The sequence below is a fragment of the Pan paniscus genome, chromosome 22, assembly GCF_029289425.2.
Source record: "Pan paniscus chromosome 22, NHGRI_mPanPan1-v2.0_pri, whole genome shotgun sequence".
Taxonomy (NCBI): domain Eukaryota; kingdom Metazoa; phylum Chordata; class Mammalia; order Primates; family Hominidae; genus Pan; species Pan paniscus.
In genome coordinates, this window is record NC_073271.2 from 22,210,510 (window position 1) to 22,235,598 (window position 25,089).

Sequence of the window (25,089 nt, forward strand, 5' to 3'; positions counted from 1 at the left end):
GTGGAAATTGGTTTAAAAACTGCAATTGAGAGCTTAAACTGGACACACAGGTGGAAGATGAAACTGACTTAAGTAAATCTGTAATGCCCTGTGGTCAGGGATGCCTGCTGAAACTATTTAGTTGCGCACCCTATGGTTACTAACTGCTTACGTTTTGTAGAATACCAAATATTTCAGTGGTTCTCAAATTTCAGTGAGCATCAGAATCACCTGGAAGGCTTATTGAAACACAGATCACCTGCTAAATGTGGTGGCTCATGCCTGTAATCCCAGCACTGTGGAAGGCTGAGGTGGGAAAAAACCTAGAGGCCAGGAATTTGAGACCAGCCTGGGCCACACAGTGAGACCCTGTCTCCAAAAAATTAAAAAAAAAAAAAAAGCCAGGCATGGTGGTGTGCACCTGTAGTTCCAGCTACTCAGAAGGCTGGGGCGGGAGGATTGCTTGAGCCCAGGAGCTCGAGGCTGCTGTGAGCTATGACTGCATCACTGCATTCCAGCCAGGGAGACAAAGACACTGTCTCCTTAAAAACAAACAAAAACCAACACAGATCACCAGGTGCCTGTGGCAGTTTCTAATGCAGCTCCAGAGTTTCTGAATCATGAGGCCTTGGTGGGGCCTGAGAATGTGCATTTCAAATTCCCAGGTAATACTGATGCTGGTGGTCAGGGGAAAATATTCTGAGATCCACTGCAATATGCTGAGAATAATGGCAAGAGATAACCAGTAACTCAGTGAAATTGGGAAGAGGATCAGAAATATTTATGGTATTAAACATTTACATGCTGATGCATCATAGTTTGTAAAAAATAAGCAAATTTGGATGGCAAAAGAAGGGCATGTCTAGAACAAAATTAAAAAGGCCTATTAGGAAATCCTTGTGGAAATCATGTACCTGTCAAGGCAGGCATGGTTGACAGCATTTGAAAGAAGATAAATGAAGATAAGAACACGAAATATCTAATAGTAAAAGCCTATCGTATACCACCTAGCAGGACTGGAGGAATAGATGTCCTTGATCAGATCACAAAACCAATACAGGAGAAAGACCTAGATGTGGCAGGGGGTTTCAACCTTTCTGGGGCAACTACCACAGGTCTATTTGAGAAGTACCATAGTAATAGAATTAAAAGCTGCTATGCTGACATTATAATGTACCCAGAAGAAAAAAAAAAGAGAGAGGGAGAAAGCAGAAGGGAATTATTACCACAGAGCTGATTCTGGCCAACAAGGAGAAGCTCATCATTGGGAAAAGTGATAGGAACCCGGGATTTGTAGCCACAGGAAGCCTTGGACTCGTAGTGAGAGCACAGCATTATGTAGGAAATCAGATTCCAAACACGTGAGACAAGCGAACACTATGATTCCATGATCTACGACAATAGAAAGGAAGACTCCTCCATAAACCTGAAAGGCTTTCAAAGTCTAACAGGATCGCCATAAGTAGTTTTGCTGAGAGTGAAAGGGAAAGATATGTAAAGAGATTAATCCATCAATGGCAGGAATTCTCTGATTACCTCAGGATTTAAAGCATGTGTTACACAAGTTGTATAAAGATGTGTATGATCCCCATGGAACACCTGACTCTGATTACATAGGATATAAGAATAGTATAAAGGGCGTTTATAAAAGTTTCAAAAAAATGTGTATGACCCCCAAGTGGAACGCCTTTCTAACTCTGATTAAATATGATGTAAGGATATTAAGTGAAGACATCCGAAGAAGTTTAGCATGTGGCTAAAGAATAAAACGAAACTGATTAAGCAGAATAATTTATTAATAGCAACTTACTCATATGTTAATAAATGAAGTGTTAATACAGAGAAAATCCTAATCAGTTATTGTAACATTTCCACAAGACTAGGACGAAATAGGTGAAAAGAGAAACAGAAAACACTGGCACTGAAAATCAGATGTTGGAAGCCTTTATCTCCTCGTAGAAATAAATGAGGTGAAGTAACTGACTTTTTTTTTTGACTGCCCAAATTATTGCACGAAAGTTTACTACGTGGGGCAACATTTCAAAAGAATCCTTAACAGTTGCTCAGCTGCCCTGAGCTTCTGCCTTTGCATTTTTCTGTAGGATCTCACTGTTGTATTACTAGTGAATCAAAGAAAGATGACCTGATGCATGTCATCAGTTAATTTATCATGTTTGAGATCTCTTACTTATTCAATCAAATCATGGGCACTAACTAGCGCTGTTTTCCAATTTAAGTGGAAAATTCAGGGAAAGTCAGGAAGAAAAATCAAACCAGTATTCTCTTTAAATCATGATGTATACACGTGATCTTGAACCATGACTGGAATGACGATGTCCAAGTGTACGATCCAGGGTTTGGACAGCACCGTGTTTCCAGGTGGGATGGTGAAAACATGACCCTGGGTATCCCCAGGTTCCTTCTCCAGGCTTCTTTGTTATTACTTGGATGTGGCCCTTAAAGCTCTGAATAGAAACCATGTTTGTAAAAACAGCTGTTTAGTGTGATCTGCATTCTGGTATGTGTCTAGCCGTGAAAAAGAGTGAATTATATGCCCATCATCCATCCCTGCATCTGCCTGAGCAATTTACTGGCATAATAACCAGGAACGGAGACATGTAATAAATAGTTCAACCGGCTAAGGAATTAAATTACTTGGCCTAAGAGAACTCAGGTCCAAGTTCTTATTACCATAGCTTGGATTTCTGGAATTAAATTTAGATGTCCATGAATTCAATTATTCATTTGGACACTATTTAAAACAAGAGCACACGGTTTTGTTTGAATAATGCTGCATCTTCCCAAAGAATGCCAAACACAACAACATTACAACTTTTAACTGCAGTTTTCATGAACAGCTAGAAACACTGAAAGGAAAAAAATGACTTTTCCACCACTTCTTCAAATGCTGGACAGACTGTTGTCCTGTGGACTTGTTTTGAAAAGCTCATCACAGTTTAAGAAGTTGCAAGGGAGGAACAGTTTATGGAAATATAAAGCTGAGCATCATAAAACAATTTCCTTACAAACAATCAAATAACAACTCACAATAAAATAAACGCTTGGGAACATAGTGGAATATTCATACCACATTCGCAGACTTTAATGGCTATCAATTTATAGTGGGTGGCTTTTACAGCTTTTAAACACCAATAACAAACATTTTTACAGAACGAGGGAACCATCTGAAAATGCTGACCATCCCCGGAGTATCTGAATTTAATAAGGTCAAAGGGACATTCCTACGAGGAAATAAATCACTGATGATAAAATTTAATGTGTCAGCATGCGAGATTTTACTTGGATGAAGGAGAAATGTTATCACAAAGGTGACTCTCCTTCTGTTTCTAAATAAAAGCTGACCTTGATATAATTCCACGTGCAGGTGCCGCCTGATAGTCCCTTTACAGAGTGAAAGATTTTGATTCACACACCAATTTTCATTTCTGTTTATTAAAATCATGCCAAAAAAGTCACCATTTGTATTTTCTAAGAAAGCCATATGACATTCTAGAAATGGCAAAATTATAGACAGTAACAGATCAGTGGCTTGGAAAGGTTAAAGGCAAGAGAGGGTCGAACAGGAGGAACACAGAGGATTTGGGGGGTAGTAGAAGTACTCAGTATGACACTACAATGGTGGGTACATGTCATTAGACAGTTTTCCAAACTCACAGAATAAACAATGCTGAGAGAATGCTAATGTAAACTATGGACTTTGGGTGGTAATAATGGTGTCAGTGTAGGTTCACTGATTGTAACAAATCGCTCTAAGGGGGACGCTGATAATGGGAGAGGCTGTGCAAGTGTATGAACAGGGAGTATATGGGAGAATCTCAGTACCTTCTGCCTAATTTTGCTGTGAACCTAAAACTGCTCTAAAACAATAAAGTCTATATTTATTCTTTCACAGTCTCTGTTAAGACGGATTTTTTTCTTCTTGCTACAGATAAACAGGGAGGAAATGACAGAGAGAAAGCTCTGATTCTCATGGTTATGTGAATATGGACTATCATGAGATCCAACCTACTTGCACTGATGAGGGAAGAGGGAAGACAACCAATGTCAGTTCCTGAAATGCAACCAACCAGGGGAAGGCTCAGCAGGAAGAGGTTCAGACTCTTCCTCTGTGGATATGAAAATGGGAAAAAAGAGTCTAGAGGCTCCCAGAGTCAGAAGAGAGAGAAAATACAGCAGTTTTTTTCAAGAAGATAAACAGACGGTTCTCCTTCTGTCTCAACTCTCCAAACTGCCAGAGTCTAAACTGGAAGGTACAATGGCTGGATAAGTCAGTTTGTCCGAAAGGAAAGCAGTTTTTGAAATTACTGCTATTAAATTAGGAAAATGTTTCCAGGGAGGGACGGCAAAATAAGTAAAAGCCAGTCCTTCTCCCACATAAACGCACTGTTAGAAGCGAAACACAAGAGGACACATCACCTAATTCTATTTGAATTAAATATGAAAACAAGCAAACTGCAGGCAAATAGAACTCAGGGGAAAGGCCAGTAACTGGCAGGGGCCAGGAGAGAGGATTCTAGGGGCCAGCAAGGCTCTGTGTTCTGGTCCGGATGCTGGCTATCAAGTTGTGTGGTCTTAAAACTTTGCATACTTGTATTACCTCTTATGTGTACTTCTCTCTAAATAAATCAGTAAAAAGGTTGAAAAGGGTTTCTTGTTACTTGCAGGTAAAGGCATTTCTTGGCAGAGGGTTCCTAAGCCCACCTGGGGCCCTAGGTTTAAGGCCTCCAGCTTTAGGAAGATAACCACATGACTGGACTACCAAAAATTCATGACTCAGGCCTGAGGAGGTGGCTCATGCCTGTAATCCCAGCACGTTGCGGGGCTGAGACAGGCAGATCACTTGGGGCCAGGAGTTCGAGACCAGCCTGGCCAATATAGTGAAATTCTGTCTTCACTAAAAATACAAAAAATTAGCTGGGCGTGGGGGTGCACGCCTGTAATCCCAGCTACTTGGGAGGCTGAGGCATGAGAATCACTTGAACTCAGGAGGCAGAAGCTGCATTGCACTCCAGCCTGGGTGACAGAGTGAGACTCTGTCTCAAAAAAAAAAAAAAAAAAAGAATAAATAAATACAGTCATGACACAGCTGATTAAGAATGAGCTATAAATCACAATCTTGATCTGAAATTAGGCTATATCATCATTCTTACACATTTAATGAATACTTATTCTGAGTGAGACAATCCACACTAACTGCTGTATGAGTAACAGACATACTGCAGATTAAACGCTTCAGAGATTCAACAGAGAAGTGATTGTTGCGAGCTAGAGGCATCTGAGTTGGCCGGAAGTGATAGGTGGCTGTGGGGATGAGGCAGGAATATCCACATAATGCACAAGTGGAATAAGAAGTAAATAAAATATAATGAAATTTTACACAGGCACTGAGTTTTAACAGTGAGGAAGGGTAAACTGCAGAGACACGGGGATTCAGGTATTTTTTTTCTTTAGCCAATGGATAAATATTTGAGTTGAAAGGCATATGTACAGATTGATGATAATGAGCAAAAAAGTGGCAATGCATTCACTCATTCATCCATTGAATGATTCCATTAAGTACCTCTCTAAGCCAACCCCTAGTAATTCAATCAACAATATTCACTGTGCTTTACCAAGTGCCAGTACTATTCCAGGTAGTGAAGATAAAGCACTCAATTTCTTGGAATCTATCTATTAGTTGGGGAGGTGTAATATGAGCAAGAAAAAAAATTATGGAAAAGTACTATAGAGAAAGGAAATGGGGCTAATTGCTAATGAATGACTATGATAGATGTGTGCCAGAGATGGGTAGCATTTCAAACAGGGTGGTCAGGGAAGGGCCCCACGGAAGAGCCATGTGAACTGAAAATGCTGAAGTTGGGCACGGCAAAACCAAGAGAGTGCATGGATGGTTGAGGCAGAGATAAGAGCAAGTGCAAAGGCCCAGGTGTGGGGAAGAGATTAGCACGTTCAGCAAAAACAACAACAAAGGGCCAGTGAGCTTAGGGAGTAGCAGATGAGGGAGGAAGTATAAGATCTGGTGGTGGAGACAGACAGGCATAGTGTTACCCAGTAAGGTTACATTTCTTACAGCAACTGGAACGACTCAGTGAGATTTAAGTTGCAATGATGTCTCTGGCTGCTAGGCACAGAATGGTCTCTAGGGAAAACACAAATGGAAGCTGGGAGGCTGGACACTGGGCCAGGAGCTAGGGATACACTGGAAAGCAAAGGTAGCTCACAAGGCAAGTAGCCAAAGGCCAGACACTGATCTCAGCACCTGTATAAATGCAAAATTACTGCCCTGATAACAATTACATACAGCCAGAAGACCCAAAAGAGTGAGTGCTAACCAGATTCCAGGTGTCCAGTGAGGCACGACTGAAATGTGACCCAAAGAAGGTCCGAAGTGAATGAAGTCCAGGGGCCAAAGATAGCTCTCCACTAGGCAGGGTGGGTAGAGCATGTGCAAAGACCCAGTGACAGGAGGGAGGGAAACCTGAGCACCTGAAAGGGAATTGGCTGACAAGAATAGAAAGTGGGCTCCAAGAATGGCAAGTCAGCAGTGGCACAGAGCAGGTCTTGGCAAACTGCAACCCGCAACTTGTTCTTGTACATCCTGTGAGCTAAGGGTGGGCTTTGCATTTTTTAAAGGATTATAAAAAGAAAAGAAAGGGGGTAAAAATGACAGCAATATGTGACAGAGATTGTATGTGACCTGTAAGGCCTAAATACGGATTGTAAAAATGACTGTTTAAAGTCAAACCAACTTCTCTCAACATATGCTCCTGTAAACCCTGCCCCACTTACGTTAGTGAATTAGTGAATTTCTAAAAAAAAAATTACTGAAACAAGCGAAGAGATCCGAGAAGCACTAAAGCCCAGCTTTTGTGTAAACCAGCAGTTCCTGGGCAGAACCTTTAAAAGACAATCTCTCTTTACTCCGCTATCTCAGTACACACTTAGGGTAACATGAATATCCTAGCAATAGAGCAACAATCTAAACAATACCCCTGGGACATGATATAAGACAAATCCAAGGAGTGGATAGTTTATAGGAAAACTGGTACAGCTTCTTCAGCAAGTCAGTGTCAGGATATAAAAAGTGCTATTCTGAATCCTAAGAATTAAGGATGTAAGATGCTGGCCCTGGTGCCAAATAGGATGTGAAATGCATAACCTGTGAAGGACCTTTCTGGAACTCAGGGAGAATCTGAATATGGACATGGTATCCAATGGTACTAAAAAATTATGTTAATTTTGTGGGTGAGATGGTATCATCTGGACTCTGTAGAAAAATGTTCTTAGATTTTAGAGACATATACTGACATCTTAAATATGCTTCCTATCTGAACTTTTCTTTAAAATATCTCGGCATCATAAAAAGTATGTTTAAAGGGGGAAAATGATATTCTGGCAAGACTTAAATTTGGAATATAATTATAGTAAAAGGCTAAATTGCTTTTTTAAAGGCTATCTTGGAGGCAAGAAAAGTCATATATTATCAAAAGCAGATTATTGTTCTGACAGCTTTATGAACCAACTAGAATTAAGGAGAAGCACCTAAGGTCATAAAAAGTTTCGGAGTCATTTTAAATTCTTGATATGTGAGAAAGTTTGGTTAATCAGATGCTAGCCCAGAAAACTGTGAACGAGCAAATTCCTCATGTCCAAAGGTTTAGCTGCTACTAAGGATGGGTGATCCATATATATTTTAGGTGGAGAGTTGGAAGTATATGACCTTTGGCTGTCTAACAGATATTTGAGTTCCAGGGTCTGCTCTGGAGTCTAGGGATGCTGCAGAGAATAAAGCAGACAAAATTCCCTGCCTTCCTGGCATTTACATTCTACAGGGAAGGAAAGATATAAGAAAAGTAAAACAACGTTACACTAGCACATTACAAGGTGACAAGTGTTACGGAGAAAATGAAAGCAGCAAAGCTAGGGGTGGGCTGGGGCTGGTAGCTAGCCGGGCTGTTGCAGTTTCTACAGAAGATGGTAAGAGAAGATGCCCTGAAAAGGTGTCAATGCAGCAAGAACTATGTGCCTGGCATCTCCTTCCACTGTGTCCATACACATGAGAACTACTATACAGCTATAGGTGGTCTGTGTCCAAAATGGCTACAAAGCGACCTAGGAAAGTCACAAAGCAAGAGAAAAGCCTGGTCCTTTTCTTTTGGGGGCACTTTGTGAAGACCTATTCCTTAGAAAGAAGAGAGAAGCTACATGCTTCTGGGCTTCTCCCCCTCTTTTTTGTGAAAAAATAAGTGGTTCTGTTAAGGAAGTGTATCAGTCTGTTTTCATGCTGCTGATAAAGACATACCCAAGATTGGGGAGAAAAAGAGGTTTAATCGGACTTACAGTTCCACATGGCTGGGGAGGCCTCAGAATCATGGTGGGAGGAGAAAGGCATTTCTTACACGGTGGCGGCAAGAGAAAAATGAGGAAGAAGCAAAAGCAGAAACCCCTGATAAACCCATGAGATCTTGTGAGACTTATTCATTATCACAAGAATAGTACAGAGAAGATCAGCCCCCATGAATCAATTACCTCCCCCTGGGTCCCTCCCACAACATGTGGGAATTCTGGGAGACACAACTGAAGTTGATATTTGAATGGAGACACAGCCAGTCCATATCAGGAAGCAAAAACAACAAACTCTGCTCCTCCTTCCAGCACGCTCCCCAAAATGCAGCAATACCTTGTCCTGCCCCAGATTCATAAGTGGAGCCCCATTCCTAGGAGAAAACAGATACATCTGCACCGCTGATCCTCAGTGGCAGAATATGCCAGGTATCTGTCCAGGAGAAGAAGCCATGTGGCTCAGGCTACAGGGTTTACAGCCCAAGGCCTCCCTTGCCTCTGTGCTCTGAGGGCTTGAAGTAAGTAGAAAAGTACTTTAGATTGTATCATAAAGGTAAAGATGATGTAGCTTCTTGGGTTAGCCACAACATTTAGGAAAAGCATGTTCTGGAGAGGTAAGACTTTTAGTTGATTTTCCATTAGTGAGCTAACATTTTTCCTCTTCCAACAAGCCCACTTTCTTGCGTTGGTAAGTATTAAGTATCTTTTTTTAAAGTATCTGTGGTTGGTTGGCATCTGAGAAATCTGTAGGGTCAAATATCAAATAGACACTCCTAGCACAATGCCACAAATGCACAAGGGATGAGGCTATGAAATTTGTGAATTCTTTTCCTTTCCCAAGGAACGACTACACTTACATATACTCCAGTTAATTGTATGTTCTAGTTATGTAGATCCTAGAGAGAAGGTCTAGTGTGGTGATTAATGGTGACTTTCCAGAGCTCAGCCACGTGGGTTTCATTCTCAGTGCTGCCACCTGCCAGCTCCAATGTGACTATGAACACGTCACTTAGCCTACTGTGACTTGGTTTCCTCATCTTTAACATGGGATGGAAATATTAACCACCTCAGGGGATGGTGTGAACAGCCAATGATGTAAATAACACACTTGGAACAGCACATGATAAGAGTTAAATACTGTGCCTATTTACTGTTTTTAACTACAGCTTAAATGTATACTTATGACATTTTTTTTCTTTTTATTGCTATTAGGTTTTGAAAATGGTATAAAAATATCATTTGTTTTTCACAGGTAATGTTTTTCTTGGGGCTTATTATTTTAGAAAAAAAAATATATATATATATTAAGAGCTATCCTTTATTGGGCGCTATGCCTAGTAAGTTCCCAACTGCTGACTATAGGCTCAGAGCCCTGCAGAGATGGGATGTAAACAAGCATAAAACAGTGTTTTCAGTGAAGTGCATATTAGCAATAATGGGCTGAACAAAGAATGTTCATTGGTGGAGTTTGGGAGGGACAGACTGAAGAATAATCTGTTGAAGAGGTAACAGGTAAACTGGGACATGATGAATGAATAGAAATCTACAAAGAAGGTAGCAAACAGGACACTGTAGAAACAGGGAATGGCACCCGTAACAGATGAAGAGTGATATGGTTTGGCTGTGTCCTCACTCAAATCTGATCTTGAATTGTAATCCTCATAATCCCCATGTGTCTAGAGAGAGACCTGGTGGGACGGAATTGGATCATGGGAGTGGTTTCCCCATGTTGTTCTCGTGACAGTGACGGAGTTCTCAGAAGATCTGATGGTTTTATAAGCGGCTCTTCCCACTCTGCTCCTCGCTCTTCTCTTTCCTGCCGCCTTGTGAAGAAGGATGTGTTTGCTTCCCCTTCTGCCATGACTGTTAAGTTTCCTGAGGCCTCCTCAGCCATGCAGAACTGTGAGTCAATTAAACCTCTTTCCTTTATAAACTACCCAGTCTTGGTTATTTCTTTATAGCAGTGTGAAAATGGACTCATACAAAGAGTGCTACAGGAATTGCCAATTCTCGGTATGGTGGAGGAGGGGGTGGACTGCAGGAAGGGAGCTGACTAGCTGTAGCTCTGCTCTTTTATGAAGGGCTTTGTTTCACAGGCTGAGGAGTCTGGACCATCATCTACTGGCGATGCAGAGCCTAGTAGAAAAGCCTGAAGCAGAAGAGTGGCAAGGTTAGTTGTATTGCAACAAACATGAGCTAGCAGAAGCATGGAGGACAGATAGGTGGAGGAGTGACAGTTGGGATGTGAAGGCGGTGCTCGTGAAGCCTACTGAGAACTTGGATAAAATAACAGCACAGAACTGGTGACTGGGGATGAAGGGAGTGAGTAAGAGGAGGAATCTGATGCTTTGAGTTGGAGAATAGTTACTAATGGTAACAGAGGATACAGGAGGAATTAAGAAACAGAGCTAATGGGTTCAGCTTTGATCATGGTAGATTTGAGATTCTGTAAGACCCCGCTGGAGAGGCATACAGCAGACAGCTGAAAACAAAGAACAAAAAAACCTGAGCCACTAATACACAGGCACTGCTTTTCTATTTCCATTAAATAAATAGCGCTGCACTTTGTTGTTTTTTAAACTAAAGAGCTGCCATTCCTGAAAGACCACAGATAATAGACCAGATGCCCACTCACTTTCTGCATGGATAATATGTCCCACTGTGATACCATTATTTAAGTAGAAACAAAATCTAGCCTTATGAAGTCTAATTATACCATTCCTCCTCCTTCCTTCCCCTCTCTCTCCCTGCAAGCATAATTCAAGACTGCTTTCCCATTCAGAGATCTATGTGAGAATTTTAAAACATTGTTGCTGATTAGTCTCTCTAATCAATAAAAGAAATCTATTATCGGCCAGGCGCGGTGGCTCAGGCCTGTAATCCCAGCACTCTGGGAGGCCGAGGCGGGCGGATCACGAGGTTAGGAGATGGAGACCATCCTGGCTAACACAGTGAAACACCATCTCTACTAAAATACAAAAAATAGCTAGGCGTGGTGGCGGGCGCCTATAGTCCCAGTTACTTGGGAGGCTGAGGCAGGAGAATGGTGTGAACCTGGGAGGCAGAGCCTGCAGTGAGCCGAGATCATGCCACTGCACTCCAGCCTGGGCGACAGAGCAAGACTTCTTCTCAAAAAAAAAAAAAAAAAAAAAAAGAAATCTATTATCGATTAGATTTGATAAATCTATTATTGACTAGAGAGACCAATCAGGAACAATGTTTAAAATTGTGTATGAAAAGCCATTCACTCATCAAATGCTAGTGGCTGCCAAGTGTCTGGCATTCTGCTGGATCCGAGGCTCCAAAAGGGAAAAAGATAAGCTCCCTGTACTCAGAGAGATTACATTCTATGGGGGGAGAGAATGACAACGAACCAATAAAATACTAAAATGTGATTCATTTCAGAATGGAAGTAAATAGGCTGCTAAGATTGAGAATAATGAAGAAGGGGTGCTTTCTTCAGAAAAGAATGATCAGGGCCAGGCATGGTGGCTCATGCCTGTAATCCCAGCACTCTGGGAGACGGAGGTGGGAGGACTGCTTGAGTTCAGGAGTTTGAGACAAGCCTGGGCGACGAAGTGAGACCTCGTCTCCACTAAAAATTAAAAAAAATTAGCCAGGTGCAGCCTGTAGTCCCAGCTACTCAGGAGAATCTCTAGAGCCAGGGAGGTCGAGGCTACAGTGAGCCATGATCATGCCACTGCACTCCAGCCTAGGTGACAGAGCAGGACCTTGTCTCCAAAAAACAGCATGATCAAGGGAATTCATTCTGGAAAGATGGCAACAAAACTGAGGCTGAAGGTGGGACCTTGGAACATCCATTATAGACAATGAGATCTGTCAGCCCGGGGGTTAGCAAGCTGGGGATATTGACTTGTGTGACACTGAGCAGGGGAGAGTCGGGGGAAAGAGAGGCATGGGGTGATACTGCGGAGGTAGGGAGGAGCTGGGTCAAATACACTAATACCTGTAAGGAAAGTAGGAGGTCAAACCTGACACCAACTACGTGTTTGTTAGTTGTTACCTGTTATCAATTATCCTCAGCGTATCCAAATAAGGCTTCATTGTTTTCTCTCTGTACACTTGGTTTTTAAGCGTATTGGTAAGCCACGAACGCAACTTAAATTTGGGGGTTCCAGGATCTGCTTTATGTAAATAAACACTCTACATCCTGGCTGCTGTACAGAGAATGGCTTGGTGTGGGAGAAGAAAGCAGCGCATGTGTCAGGGAGAGAGAATGAGAGCAGAGATTAGCAGGATACAGAAATAACTCCAGCAAGAAACAATGGGAGTTTAGACTAGTGCTGGAAAAGATGGAGAGAAGTAAATAAATCCAGAATTCATAGGATGTGCAGAAGAGACAATGATGAGTTCTAGGTTCTCAGCAATAATCCCTAGGAGAGGGCGTAGGACCATTACTGAGACAGAATAGCTTTGAGAGAACCACATTGAGGACTGGGTAGCAGGGGAATTAAGAACTCTCATTTGGACATGTTAGGAATCATATGCCTATGAAACAACTAGGTAGAGTCTGGCCTAGAGAAATAAACCTTGGCCTAGTCTACTTACAAATGGTATTTAAAGTCAAGGGCATGGATTACAGCAATCAGGAAGAGCGAGCCAGAAAGAAAAATATTATAATAATTGTAAAGAGATAGCCAGTGTCAGGAATTTAATGGATGAAATGTCAAAACAAAATCAGCCAAGACAGGATAATTAAAACAACAAAGGCTAGGGTGGGGGTGGGGGGTAGAACTGGGGGGTGGGAACTCCTAAAGCCTGCATAAACAATGTGTAGGAAAGACAGGCTGGAAATGACAGTGACACACAGGTTACATTAGACAAAGGGCTTCTGAGAAATGGCAAAGGTAACCAATTCTAAGAACTTACTAATCTTAAGGTGATTTATAGATAAAAGTCCCATCCTATAAATGTCTGGATTCTTGAGCCCAGAGATATTCTGGGTCTGTCTGTACTGGTATTCTGCTGGGCAGGTAAAGGGGTTATGAAGAGAAGTACTATCTTACTTGCCTGTCAACTAATACTGATGACAGAGCAAAAGCGTCACGCACTTTACAGTCGTGGTCATAGCCAAAGATTGCAGATGTCCTAGACACAGTATTTGAGACAGAGAGATGGAACATACACAGCCAAGTTACTAATATACATGTTGGGTGAGAAGATTCCCAAATGGAAGGAAGGTAAAAAAGCTCTGTTCTAGTACAACCATTTGAGGATAGTATGGAGATTCCTCGAAAAACTAAAAATAGAGCTACCATACGATTCAGCAATCCCACTACTGGGCATTTATCTAAAGGAAGACAGATCAGTATATTAAAAGAGGTATCTGCACTCCCATATTTACTGCAGCACTATTCACAATAGCCAAGATATGGAATAACCTAGATGTCCAAAGAGACAAATGGATGAAGAAAATGTGATGTGATGTGTGTGTGTGTGTGTGTGTGTGTGTGTGTCCGTGCGTGCATGCACGTATAATGAAATATTATTAAGCCATACAAAAGAATAAAATCCTGTCATTTGAAGCAACATGGATGGAACTGGAGGACATATGTTAAGTGAAATAAGCCAAAAACAGAAAGTTAAACACCACATGCTCTCATATGCAGAAGCTAGAAAATGTTGATTTCATAGACGTAAAAAGTAGAACAGAGGATGATGGAGGCTGGGAAGGGTAGATGGAAACTGAGGATAGAGAAAGATTTGTTAAAGGATACCAAATTACAGCTAGATAAGAGGAGTAAGTTCTAGTGCTCTACAGCACTGTAGGATGACTACAGTTAACAGTAATATATGACATAATCTCAAACAGCTAGAAGCAGGATATTGAATTTTCCCAACACAAAGAAATGATACATGCCTGAGATGAATATGCTGATCAGTCTGATCTGATCACTGTGTACCCTGTAAATGTGTACAATTATTACATGTCAATTTTTAAAAATAAAAATTTTTAAAAAGGTACCTTTTAATGAACGGTCTATGCTTAAAATGTTGCTAGGCATGTTTCAACACCAATGAGTTATATCTGAGGTTGGACCATAACTAGACGAGGCACTTAGAGATGCTGTAACTGTGGTCTCAGCATCCTGTTCCACTGCACTTAGTTCCACCATCATTGTATTACAGTAAATGCAATATTGCTATCCTGTGACTACCTTGTAAACATATTTTCATAAAACCAAAGTGCTTCATTACCACTTCTGATATGTGTATGAGTCCTTGGCTCCAATTTTCCAATAATAGTAGCTATACAATTATGTTGAAAACCATTTGAGGCTAACCATTAATATTCAAATGACGTACAATGGGAAACGAATGAATAGTATATTCTAGGAGATAAAAGATCAAACCTTTGATATATCTTCTCTTACTTATTAGTAGTTAGAGTTTAAGATACAATATTTCTTCTAAAACCATTTCAAAAATATAATTTAAATATAAAATTGAAGGTCCTAAAAAAGTATAGAAGTTTTAAAGTAGAATGACTTTGCTATTTGAATACCTATTTAAATTTCTATTTAAAATGTCCCAAACAGCCCAAATCAATTCTACCTTCATTTTTATAGCAGTTTTCTAATCATGAGACATCATACTTTCTAGTCCTTTTTGCTTCCCTAAAATAAAAAACTCCTACATATTTAAATTCATAAAATAAGAATTATCATTACTTGATTACTACCAAAACTAATTTTAATAATGTTCTCAACCTTATCTAGGATAGAAGTGCTTAAGAAGCCATTACGTATTATTATTGATTATGATTACAAGACCTACAATAATTTTAAAATAACTAATTAAAAAGGGAACATGTTATAATAGCCATGATTATCAAACCAGAGGTGGGAGACTAGTCATTGAGCCCCAAAGAGAGTCTTTGTATTCGACAGTGTGAGATGATGGGTAGAGAAGTGATTTGACTAAGAAAAAAATCACCCCAGCTGGTGCGGTGTCTCACGCCTGTAATCCCAGCACTTTGGGAGCCCGAGGCAGGCGGATCACCTGAGGTCAGGAGTTCGAGACCAGTCTGGCCAACGTGGTGATACCCTGTCTCTACTAAAAATGTAAAAACTAGCTGGGCGTGGTGGCAGGCACCTGTAATCCCAGCTACTTGGGAGGCTGAGGTAGGAGAATTGCTTGAACCCAGGAGACGGAGGTTGCAGTGAGCCGAGATTGTGCCACTGCACTCCAGTCTGGGCGACAGAGTCTTAAACAAACAAACAAACAAAAAAAACATCCCATGCTGCTGGCCTGCTCCCCCAACAATTCCAATCTACGCATTTTAAACAAGTCCACTGTAAACTTTACCGGCTTGATATGCATTTACATCGATTAGTCGTTTTGGAAGCAAATACCATGATACAGATTATTGCAATTTTCCCCATGTTTGAGGTAAAGAAATAGGCTCAAAAAGATTATATATGAGGGTAAAGCACATTTTAAACCTTTGAAGATATTTTTGAAGCAAAGATTATCTTATTTACTTACAAGTCTTTTCTTTCCTTGACTACTTGGATGCATCTATTACATCTGGTTTCTGTTTCCACCCAATGTCTTTTTAGGCAGGTTAGTTCTATCATCATGAAATCACTGTAAGTGCAATACTGCCCTTTCCTTCATGATGTCATTCATCTCTTTTCCAGTTTGTTATCTAACACGTATTAACATTTTAGTATCCAACTACATTAATCTCATGACTACTAGCATTGAAAGAACTGATAAAAAGATAAAAGCAAACCCTTACTGCCTGGTTTGACAATAAGTAACAGCTCTTCACAAAGGCTGGCAACTAGGTCGCTAAGCAAAAAATCTTGGAAGACCAAATTCGACCAACAGCAAACAGTGGTCTCAAATGTAAAAGAAAACTTAGGTTATATGCTACGCTTACAATAGCAAATTATGTATACTGCTTGAATTACTATTGATCTAAATAAAATGGTGCTATGCTATAAAGATTATTTTCAAATAATTTCTAATACCAAACTATACTTTTGAATACCCTTGGCAAATCTTTTCCAGAATTACACATTCCTAAAACAATGAGCCAATCCACAGGCACGTGTGGCCTACTATATGCTCAACATTCACTTCTCTTTAAAACAATTTACATGACAAAACAAAGTACAACAGTGAACATTCATCAGTTGCACCTTCAAATGTCTGACAACACAATCAGATGATCTGTGTGTCCTTTACTTATTAAATTGATAACAAATAGAAAATAAAATGTAGATCTGAAGGAATCACTTAATTTTTTTAATTTGCTTAATTGCAAAAGATTTATTTATATAAATATATAAAATGAATTGCTATATTAAAATAATACAAATTAAAATACTATAAATAATAACTTGACTGCTTTACAAAATCAATTTGAGCTACTGTATTTACAGATTGAGTAATCCTTATCCAAACTGCCTGGGACCAGAAGTGTTTCAGATTTCTGACTTTTTTCAAATTTTGGGATATTTCCATACATATAAGATATGTTGGAGATGGGACCCAAGTATAAACATAAAATTCATTTATGTTTCAAAAATACCTTATACACACAGCCTGAAGGCAATTTTATACAACATTTTAAATAATTTTTGTTTCAGAAAGGAAGTTTGTATACATTGAACACATAAAGTCACATAATTTTCTACGTTTGCTGTCATGTCAGTGCTCAAAACATTTTGGATTTTAGGGCATTTCAGATTTTGGATTAGGGATGCTCAACCTGTATTTTATGGTAATAAATCACATTTCTTTAAAAATATTGTACATTCTTGGCTGGGCGTGGTAGCTTATGCCTGTAATCCCAGCACTTTGGGAGGCCGAGGCCAGTGGATCACTTGAGGTCAGGAATTCGAGGCCAGCCTGACCAACATGGTGAAACCTCGTCTCTACTAAAAATACAAAAATTAGCCAGGCATGGTGGTTGGCACCTGTAATCCCAGCGACTCGGGAGGCTAAGGCAGGAGAATCGCTTGAACCTGGGAGGCAGAGGTTGCAGTGAGCCCAAATCACACCACTGCACTCCAGCCTGGGCAACAGAGTGAGACTCCGTCTCCATTAAAAAAAAAAAAAAAAATAGCTGAGTGTGGAGGCAGGCACCTGTAATCCTCGGGAGACTGAGGCAGGAGTACCACTTGAACTTGGGAGGGGAGGTTGCAGTGAGCTGAGACTGCACCATTGCACTCCAGCCTGGGTGACAGAGCGAGACTCTATCTCAAAATAAACAAACAAACAAACAAACAGTACATTCTAGAGTTTAAGCTAATGAAGACTGTTCTCCCAGTATCTCACTCCATACAAAAATATATATTAAAAATTCAGGTGATCATGGCTTTGGCTAAGTGGCATTAGTCTACCACCTACAATTTTACATCGAAACACTGGGGATACTGCAAATGTTACCTAGTAAACTAAAAGTGTTACTTTGTAAACAGGGAGGGCAAAAAAGGAAGCTAGTTAGCTCCCACTTGGGACAGATTTTGTTCACTCTCTACCTCTACTCAAAGGAAATAGTTTGAACATCTCTAAATTATTTTCTTAATAATTGCATTCCTTCCAAAACAAACATGGACTTATAATTTTGCTGAGTTCCTTGTGGTAAGCTATTGGTACTAGTTTAAGCCACATGGCTCCCAAGTAAAGCCAAGTTTTTGGCTTGATATGCTAATATGTAGATTTTGAGGCCACAGTAAAATTAATTAACTAATTAAAGGGTTACTTTTCCATGTCACAATGGAGAGTCCTATCTAAATTAGGGGTTTTACACTGAAGATACAAATATCCAGATGTTTTCAACAAGAAATTAATGTTTCGGTGTACTATTGCCAGAAACCAGTTAAAATCATAAGAATCTGTATTTTCTTCCTCTTTTCCTACTATTTTTAAGCCAGGGAATTTGTACAGTTTAATTAAAAGATACCGGAGGGAAGAAAAGAGTCCATGCATCAGTAGCTTAGGATCCTTAGCACTGAATAATCCAACCCTCCAAATAACTCTTACAAATGAATCCTACAGTATTTCTCATTCAGTAATATCCTGTTACTGGGGCAACCTGTGCCATTAGGTCTCAGTAAGCAGCACAGTCTCATTGCCAGATGTAGCTCAGACAGCAGCAACTCAAGCCCTGCACTACAGAGGCATCTCCTCTTCCAGCCATCACCTGCTTGGAAACAAAAACAAACCCCACTGGTTTGGCCACACATCTGTAATCTGCTTAAGGCTATAAAAATGTTTTGCTTTTCTTTTTGACGTACATGTAGTCCAAGTTTATTCAATACAGGAATCGAGCATTTCTAATAAGACCTCAAAACTGGCAGCCAGTTCCCTCAAGAGAAAATGCAAGCTTCTGCTATTCTCCTATTCGTCATTTTCAAATGAGTTCTCCTATTTCAGTATAACAGTCAGAAAGCCTCACACAGTCCTGGAAGCTGCCAACCCAGCATTATGACAGCTGCTTCTCAAAGCCATGAGCCATTTCATTAAATCCACTCTTACTTGACTCATCCACTGGCAAAGATTTAAAGCTTTAATTTATCTTTTGTATGATTCACTTTGAGGCCCTCTGAAGTTGTTAGGTTTTTTTTCCTTGAGCATTTAATATCATTTCTCAAAATGCAATGCAGAAAGGCAGCTGAAAGATTATATATTCAAAAATTTGTAACTCCAGAGATACAAATAAAAAGATATATAGTCAAATACAGCCTCTCTTTCTCTCTCACCTAATTTTAAAAACAAAGTACTGACCTATGAAGAGACATAAATTCTCATGACAGCCTGAGCTCATCAGGTAAGGCTATGAATGTTTCAACATCACTAGCTAAGTGGAAGACAGTATGTGCATAATTTATTACATGATTGAATGACAAGTTTTCACTAACTACAAATCATGTATTTGTGAAATGCACCATCTATAATACCATCTGGTTATTATTTTCTGAGAAAAGTTCTCAGAGCTCAATGACCATAATTAAATTGGCTTTTGACTAGATGTAGCACTGTCCCACCTACAAATTGAGCCTGTGCAAGCGTTTCATGATGACTGCATTGATTATTGTTATCAAGATTTCACCCCTTGGTCTGGCGTGGTGGCTCATGCCTGTAATGCCAACACTTTGGGAGGCCCAGGCAGGAGGATCACTTGAGGCCAGGAGTTTGAAAACAGTCTGGGCAACATAGTGAGACCCCTGTCTCTACAAAAAAAATAAATAAATCAAAATAAATTAGGCAGGCCTGGTGGCATGTGCTTGTAGTCTTAGCCATTCGGGAGGCTGAGGCAGGAGGATCACTTGAGCCCAGGAGTTCAAGGTTACACTGATCTATGGTTGCAATACTGCACTCCAGCATGTGTGACAGCAAGAACCTGTCTCTTAAAAAAAAAAAATCACTTTAATATAGTATCTGGAACATATCAAATGCTCAAGAGGTTTAGTGCCTTCATTACACTGGAGGAAAAAGGTGACATTTTATACCTCTGTATGCTCAGATACAGTTTGTTTTTGAGTTGGAAATATTTCATACGTCATCTTTTCTTATTCTTACAATTTTCCTTTATTTATAATGTAGCCATCCCTCTTCTGCCCATGGAAATAATGAAACATGGGACCCATCACGCTATGTTATTAGACTCCTGATGCAATTTTACTTAATTACTGCATGTCTAGAATGATATTCCTTAGTTTTTCTTTTCTTTTCTTTTTTTTTTTTTTTTTTTTTTGAGACAGAGTCTTGCTCTGTTGCCCAGGCTGGAGTGCAGTGGTGCGATCTCAGCTCACTGCAACCTCCACCTCCTGGGTTCAAGCGATTCTCTGGCAGTCTCCCCAGTAGCTGGGATTACAGGCACATGCCACCATGCCTGGCTATTTTGTATTTTTAGTAGAGAGGGGGTTTTTCCATGTTGGCCAGGCTGGTCTTGAACTCCTGACATCAAGAGATCTGCCAGCCTCAGCCTCCCAAAGTGCTGGGATTACAGGCGTGAGCCACCATGCCTGGCCTAGTTTTTCTTTTTTAAAGACCAGTTAGTTTTGGTGACACTATTAACCTTAAGTTAACATGACGACGTAGGTGTATGTGTTTGATGTGAATGCCAATGTGATTCAACTCAAATACTTGTTGAGCACCTAACTACCTAACTTATAGAAAATTATGCCAAGTATTTTCCTGTATCAGGTTGTACAGGCCTCATAATAAATGTAAATTCTTGGTAAGTAGGATAGGCTGTTAACCTTTAGAATACCATCAGGGTCTTTGGACACAATTTTACCTTTTGAGTTTCTGAGCGCTTCTAACTACTTGTGGGACTTGATATTTCTCACTTTTAACCATTCATAGAGAAAAAGAAAATTTTAATTGACTAAAACTCATTCTAGCTTGTAATTAACCATGAGTCTGAGATATGTTATGAATCTCGATCTTTTTCCTATATTTTGTTCCTATGTTACAAAATATTTATCATCCGAAGAATTATTTCATCATTAGCCATCAACTATTTAAAAACTGTGCTAAAGACGACGAAATAATATGAGTATGAAAGAGTGATAAAATTGCCTAGAAAGGTGATGCAATAGGGAAATTATCACATTTTTATTGCTGTGTTCCCAAAGTATTGCATCATCTTTCAAGATGGTTTAAAAACAGTCTGAATAGTCCCAGCTACTTGGGATGCTGAGGCATGAGGATCACTTGAGCCCAGGAGTTTGCAGCTGTAATGCACCATACTCACACCAGCGAATAGCCACTGTGCTCAAGTCTGGGCAACAGAGTGAGGTCCCATCTCTTTAAAAAGCACGATAAAAAGAAGTCTGGAGACTCACTGAATATAGTCAAAAATCATCTTCCACATACTGGCAAATAGGAACAACTGACAGAAGGAGGCATTTTACCAATTAGATAAACCAGAAGAAGAATGAAATTGATCACGTAAGTAAAACCTTAGGCTATGAGCCTTCACATGATATCCTAGATGAATTTTCTCAAGCTCAAGAATTGACAAGTGAGCAATGTATTTCTTTCTTTCTTTTTTTTTTTTTTTTTTTTTTTTGAGGTGGAGTTTCGCTCTTATTGCCCAGGCTGGAGGGTGATGGTGCGATCTTGGCTCACTGCAACCTCTGCCTCCCCGGTTCAAGTGATTCTCCTGCCTCAGCCTCCCGAGTAGCTGGGATTACAGGCATGCGCCACCACGCCTAGCTAATTTTGTATTTTTAGTAGGGATGGGCTTTCTCCATGTTGGTCAGGCTGGTCTCAAACTCCCGACCTCAGGTGATCTGCCCACCGCAGCCTCCCAAAGTGCTGGGATTACAGGCGTGAGCTACTGCGCCCGGCTGAGCAATGTATTTCTAAGAATAAAAAGAAAATATGGTATTCTCATCCACTTAGTCATTCAACAGGAAGGATATCATCACTCAATATTATGTGACAAAAACATTAACCATCATTGCTAAAATGATGTGACAGTATTCCTTGCCTTTTTACGATGCTTATGCAACAAATTTTATGTCTGTGCAACACATTTATTTGATACCATTAGGAAGTGGACAAATGCCCAAGGCAGGAATCTCTCTAAGGTGATTAGAAGAGATAATGCAGAAAAAAAGGGGGGGAAAAAAGACTGGCTTGATCATTTTAATAGCTGTTTACAAATCCAAACTTGAAAACATTTTATTCCTGAGGGAAGATGGCTATATTCTCTCTTCAATAAAATTATGAGCTGTCAACGTTTTAAATATCTTAAATTTTTACAATAATTAAATGAAATTGCAAGTATAAAAAAAAAAGGACCAAGAAATATAATGAACCTAATAGAGATGTATTTGAAATGTAGAACCAGTATTTGTACGACAGATATATTTCAGGTTCGTGCATGGCAGGTGATTAGCAGCTAGCTGCATTCCAAAGGATAATGCTCGTTTCAGAAATCCATACCTTCAAAACTGGGAAAATACAGAATAAACATGTGGGTTTACCATATTTAAATTCTTTGTAAAATTAAAATATTTACTATGTTAACTTTTATTAAAATTGCTAATAGTTATTTCTCACTATTCCTTTATTCTTAGTTCTGTAAATTGTTTACCAAATAATCTAAAAATATAAAACAATAATAATATAAAGGGCCCACTGTATCTAGATAGTCAATGGTGCTGGCCTGGTTTTCTGGTGTAGTTAGGGGGCAAGGTGACGTCTTGCCATATGTGACACTCCAGCAATCACCAGAACTGATGAAGTTTAAACTGGGTTCAATATGGAATTGTATATTCCAATGCACACACACCTGCATACACGGCCATACGCACCCACACAAGCCACCCCGAGCTGTATTAGTTCATTTGCATGTTGCCGATAAAGGCATACCTGAGACTGGGTAATTTACAAAAGAAAGAGGTTTAACTGGACTTACAGTTCCACATGGCTGGGGAAGCCTCACAATCACGGTGGAAGACAAGGAGGAGCAAGTCATGTCTTACATGGATGGCAGCAGGCAAAGAGAGAGAACTTGTGCAGGGGAACCCCTCTTTTTAAAACCATCAGATCTCGTGAGACTTATTCACTTCACAGGAACAGCATGGGAAAGACTTGCCCCCATGATTCAATTACCTCCCACCGAGTCCCTTCCACAACACATGGGAATTCAAGAAGAGATCTGGGTGGGAAAAAAGCCAAAACATATCACTGCCCCCCCAAACCAGAGAGTAACATTAACTAACCTGGCCAACATGGTGAAACCCTGTCTCTCCTAAAAATACAAAAATTAGCTAGGTGTGGTGGTGAACACCTGTAATCCCAATTACTCGGGAAGCTGAGTCAGGAGAATCGCTTGAACCCAGGAGGCAGAGGTTGCAGTGAGCCAAGATCACACCACTGTACTCCAGCCTGGGCAACAAGAGCAAAAACTTCATCTTAAAAAAAAAAAAAAGAAAAAGGAAAAAAAGAAAACTCTTCTGAGTTATACAGTCTTAACGAAGATAAGACGCGGTCAAAAGGAATCACTCCTCCAGATCTTAAGCAGCTCTTTAAAAAAAAAAATGTTTAAAGGAAATAGAAAAAAAAAATCATCTAATTATCCAGAAAGATACATCAAGTTACCTCTCAGCATACACTCACCAATGTCTGCAAACCTAAACCTAAAAGAATACATCGATAATTAAAGATTCTGTTTCTTAAAAAAAATGTGAGTACCTCCTCTGCAAGAGGAAAAGTGTGACTCTACAACAATTAGAGGGTCTTCTAACATTTCATTTGCTTTAGGAATTCAGCAACCCCCATGGACCACTGGGTTCAATCAGATTCTGCAGTTCCAGGTGAGGAGCAGCTCTGCCTCCAGGGCTAGGCTGCCTACCTGGCTAGTCTTACAAGTTAGCTTTCCAAATGAATTTTCCCATGGAAAAAAATCTTACCCATGATGGCTGGAGTCTGTGTATTATTAACATTATGTACGTAATTATTATTATTAACATTATGCTACATAATGTTAGTAACAGTCTGGATTATGCTACATTACAGACTGCATAAATAGGTATTTTGAGGTGATCTGAGAATATGACCATTACAACACTGGAGAAATATATACTCGGTAATTTACACATAAATTTCTGAAACACTACCTGTTTTGCCTATGTTAAAGATTTACCTCTTTTTCATACCTCTTTTTCAATGAGGTCATAAAACAGAGCTCATCCCACGAGGAATGTTTCTCTAAATGCCCCATTAGCAATAGAAAAACACTCATCTTCTATCAAAACAAGCCTCATTAACTACCAAACAAACAACAAAATACTGTGAATCAAATATTGTTTCCAGGAAAATGGTAGCTCGTTTCTCCTTCTTCAAGAATTGTCACGTAGCATCCCCTGAAGATGTTTTTAGTCAGGTACATTAAACTTCTATTCTGATTTTACATTTCAAGTGTCAAAAGGAGGGCTGGTTCCTGGAACAAGGAGGCTGTCAGTTGGCAGGAGCCCAGCTTGTGTGTGGATCAGTGATGCAACACCTTTCTGGTTTTGTCCACATGAAAGAAGCCCTGCCTGTGTGCAGGGCTACAGGAAAAGAAGTTAAAAAATAAAATGGTGCAAGTGACCTGATATACTAATTATACTGAATCCAAACCAATTTTTTTAAATTTTAAAAATAAGAATAGTTAAAAATAATAATAAAAATTCAGTGGCTCAGCCTTAGAAAACATTACTAGGTTATACAAACCGTCTGTCTTAATGGAAAAATAGTGATAAGAAATTTCAAGTCATCCAGGAACTACACTGTCCAAATATAGTAGTCACCAGCCACATGTAACTATCAAACACAGTGTGTGGCTAGTATGAATTCAGACGTGCTGTTAAATGTTAAAAGAAGTGTTAAGACTTCTTACAAAAGAAAGAAACATAAAAAAAGAATGTGAACTATCTTATTAAATTTTTCATATTGGTCACATGATATTTCAGATATATTGGATTAAATAAAATGTTGTTAAAATTAAATTCACCTGTTTCTTTTTACTATTTTTAAACTGTCTATTAGAAAATGAAAAAGTAAGGCCAGGCGCGGTGGCTCAAGCCTGTAATCCCAGCACTTTGGGAGGCTGAGGTGGGTGGATGACGAGGTCAGGAGTTCGAGATCAGCCTGGCCAACATGGTGAAACCCCATCTCTACTAAAAGTACACACACACAAAAAAAATTAGCTGGGCATGCTGGCACATGCCTGTAATCCCAGCTACTTAGGAGGCTGAGGCAGGAGAA

At 39.8% G+C, this 25,089-nt stretch overlaps 1 protein-coding gene across 6 annotated transcripts in view; it reads right to left on the reverse strand.

The window, feature by feature from the left end:
- Positions 1-25,089, reverse strand: part of APP (amyloid beta precursor protein) — a 284,471-nt gene that overhangs the window by 136,375 nt on the left and 123,007 nt on the right. The gene's annotated exons all lie outside the window — the stretch shown is intronic.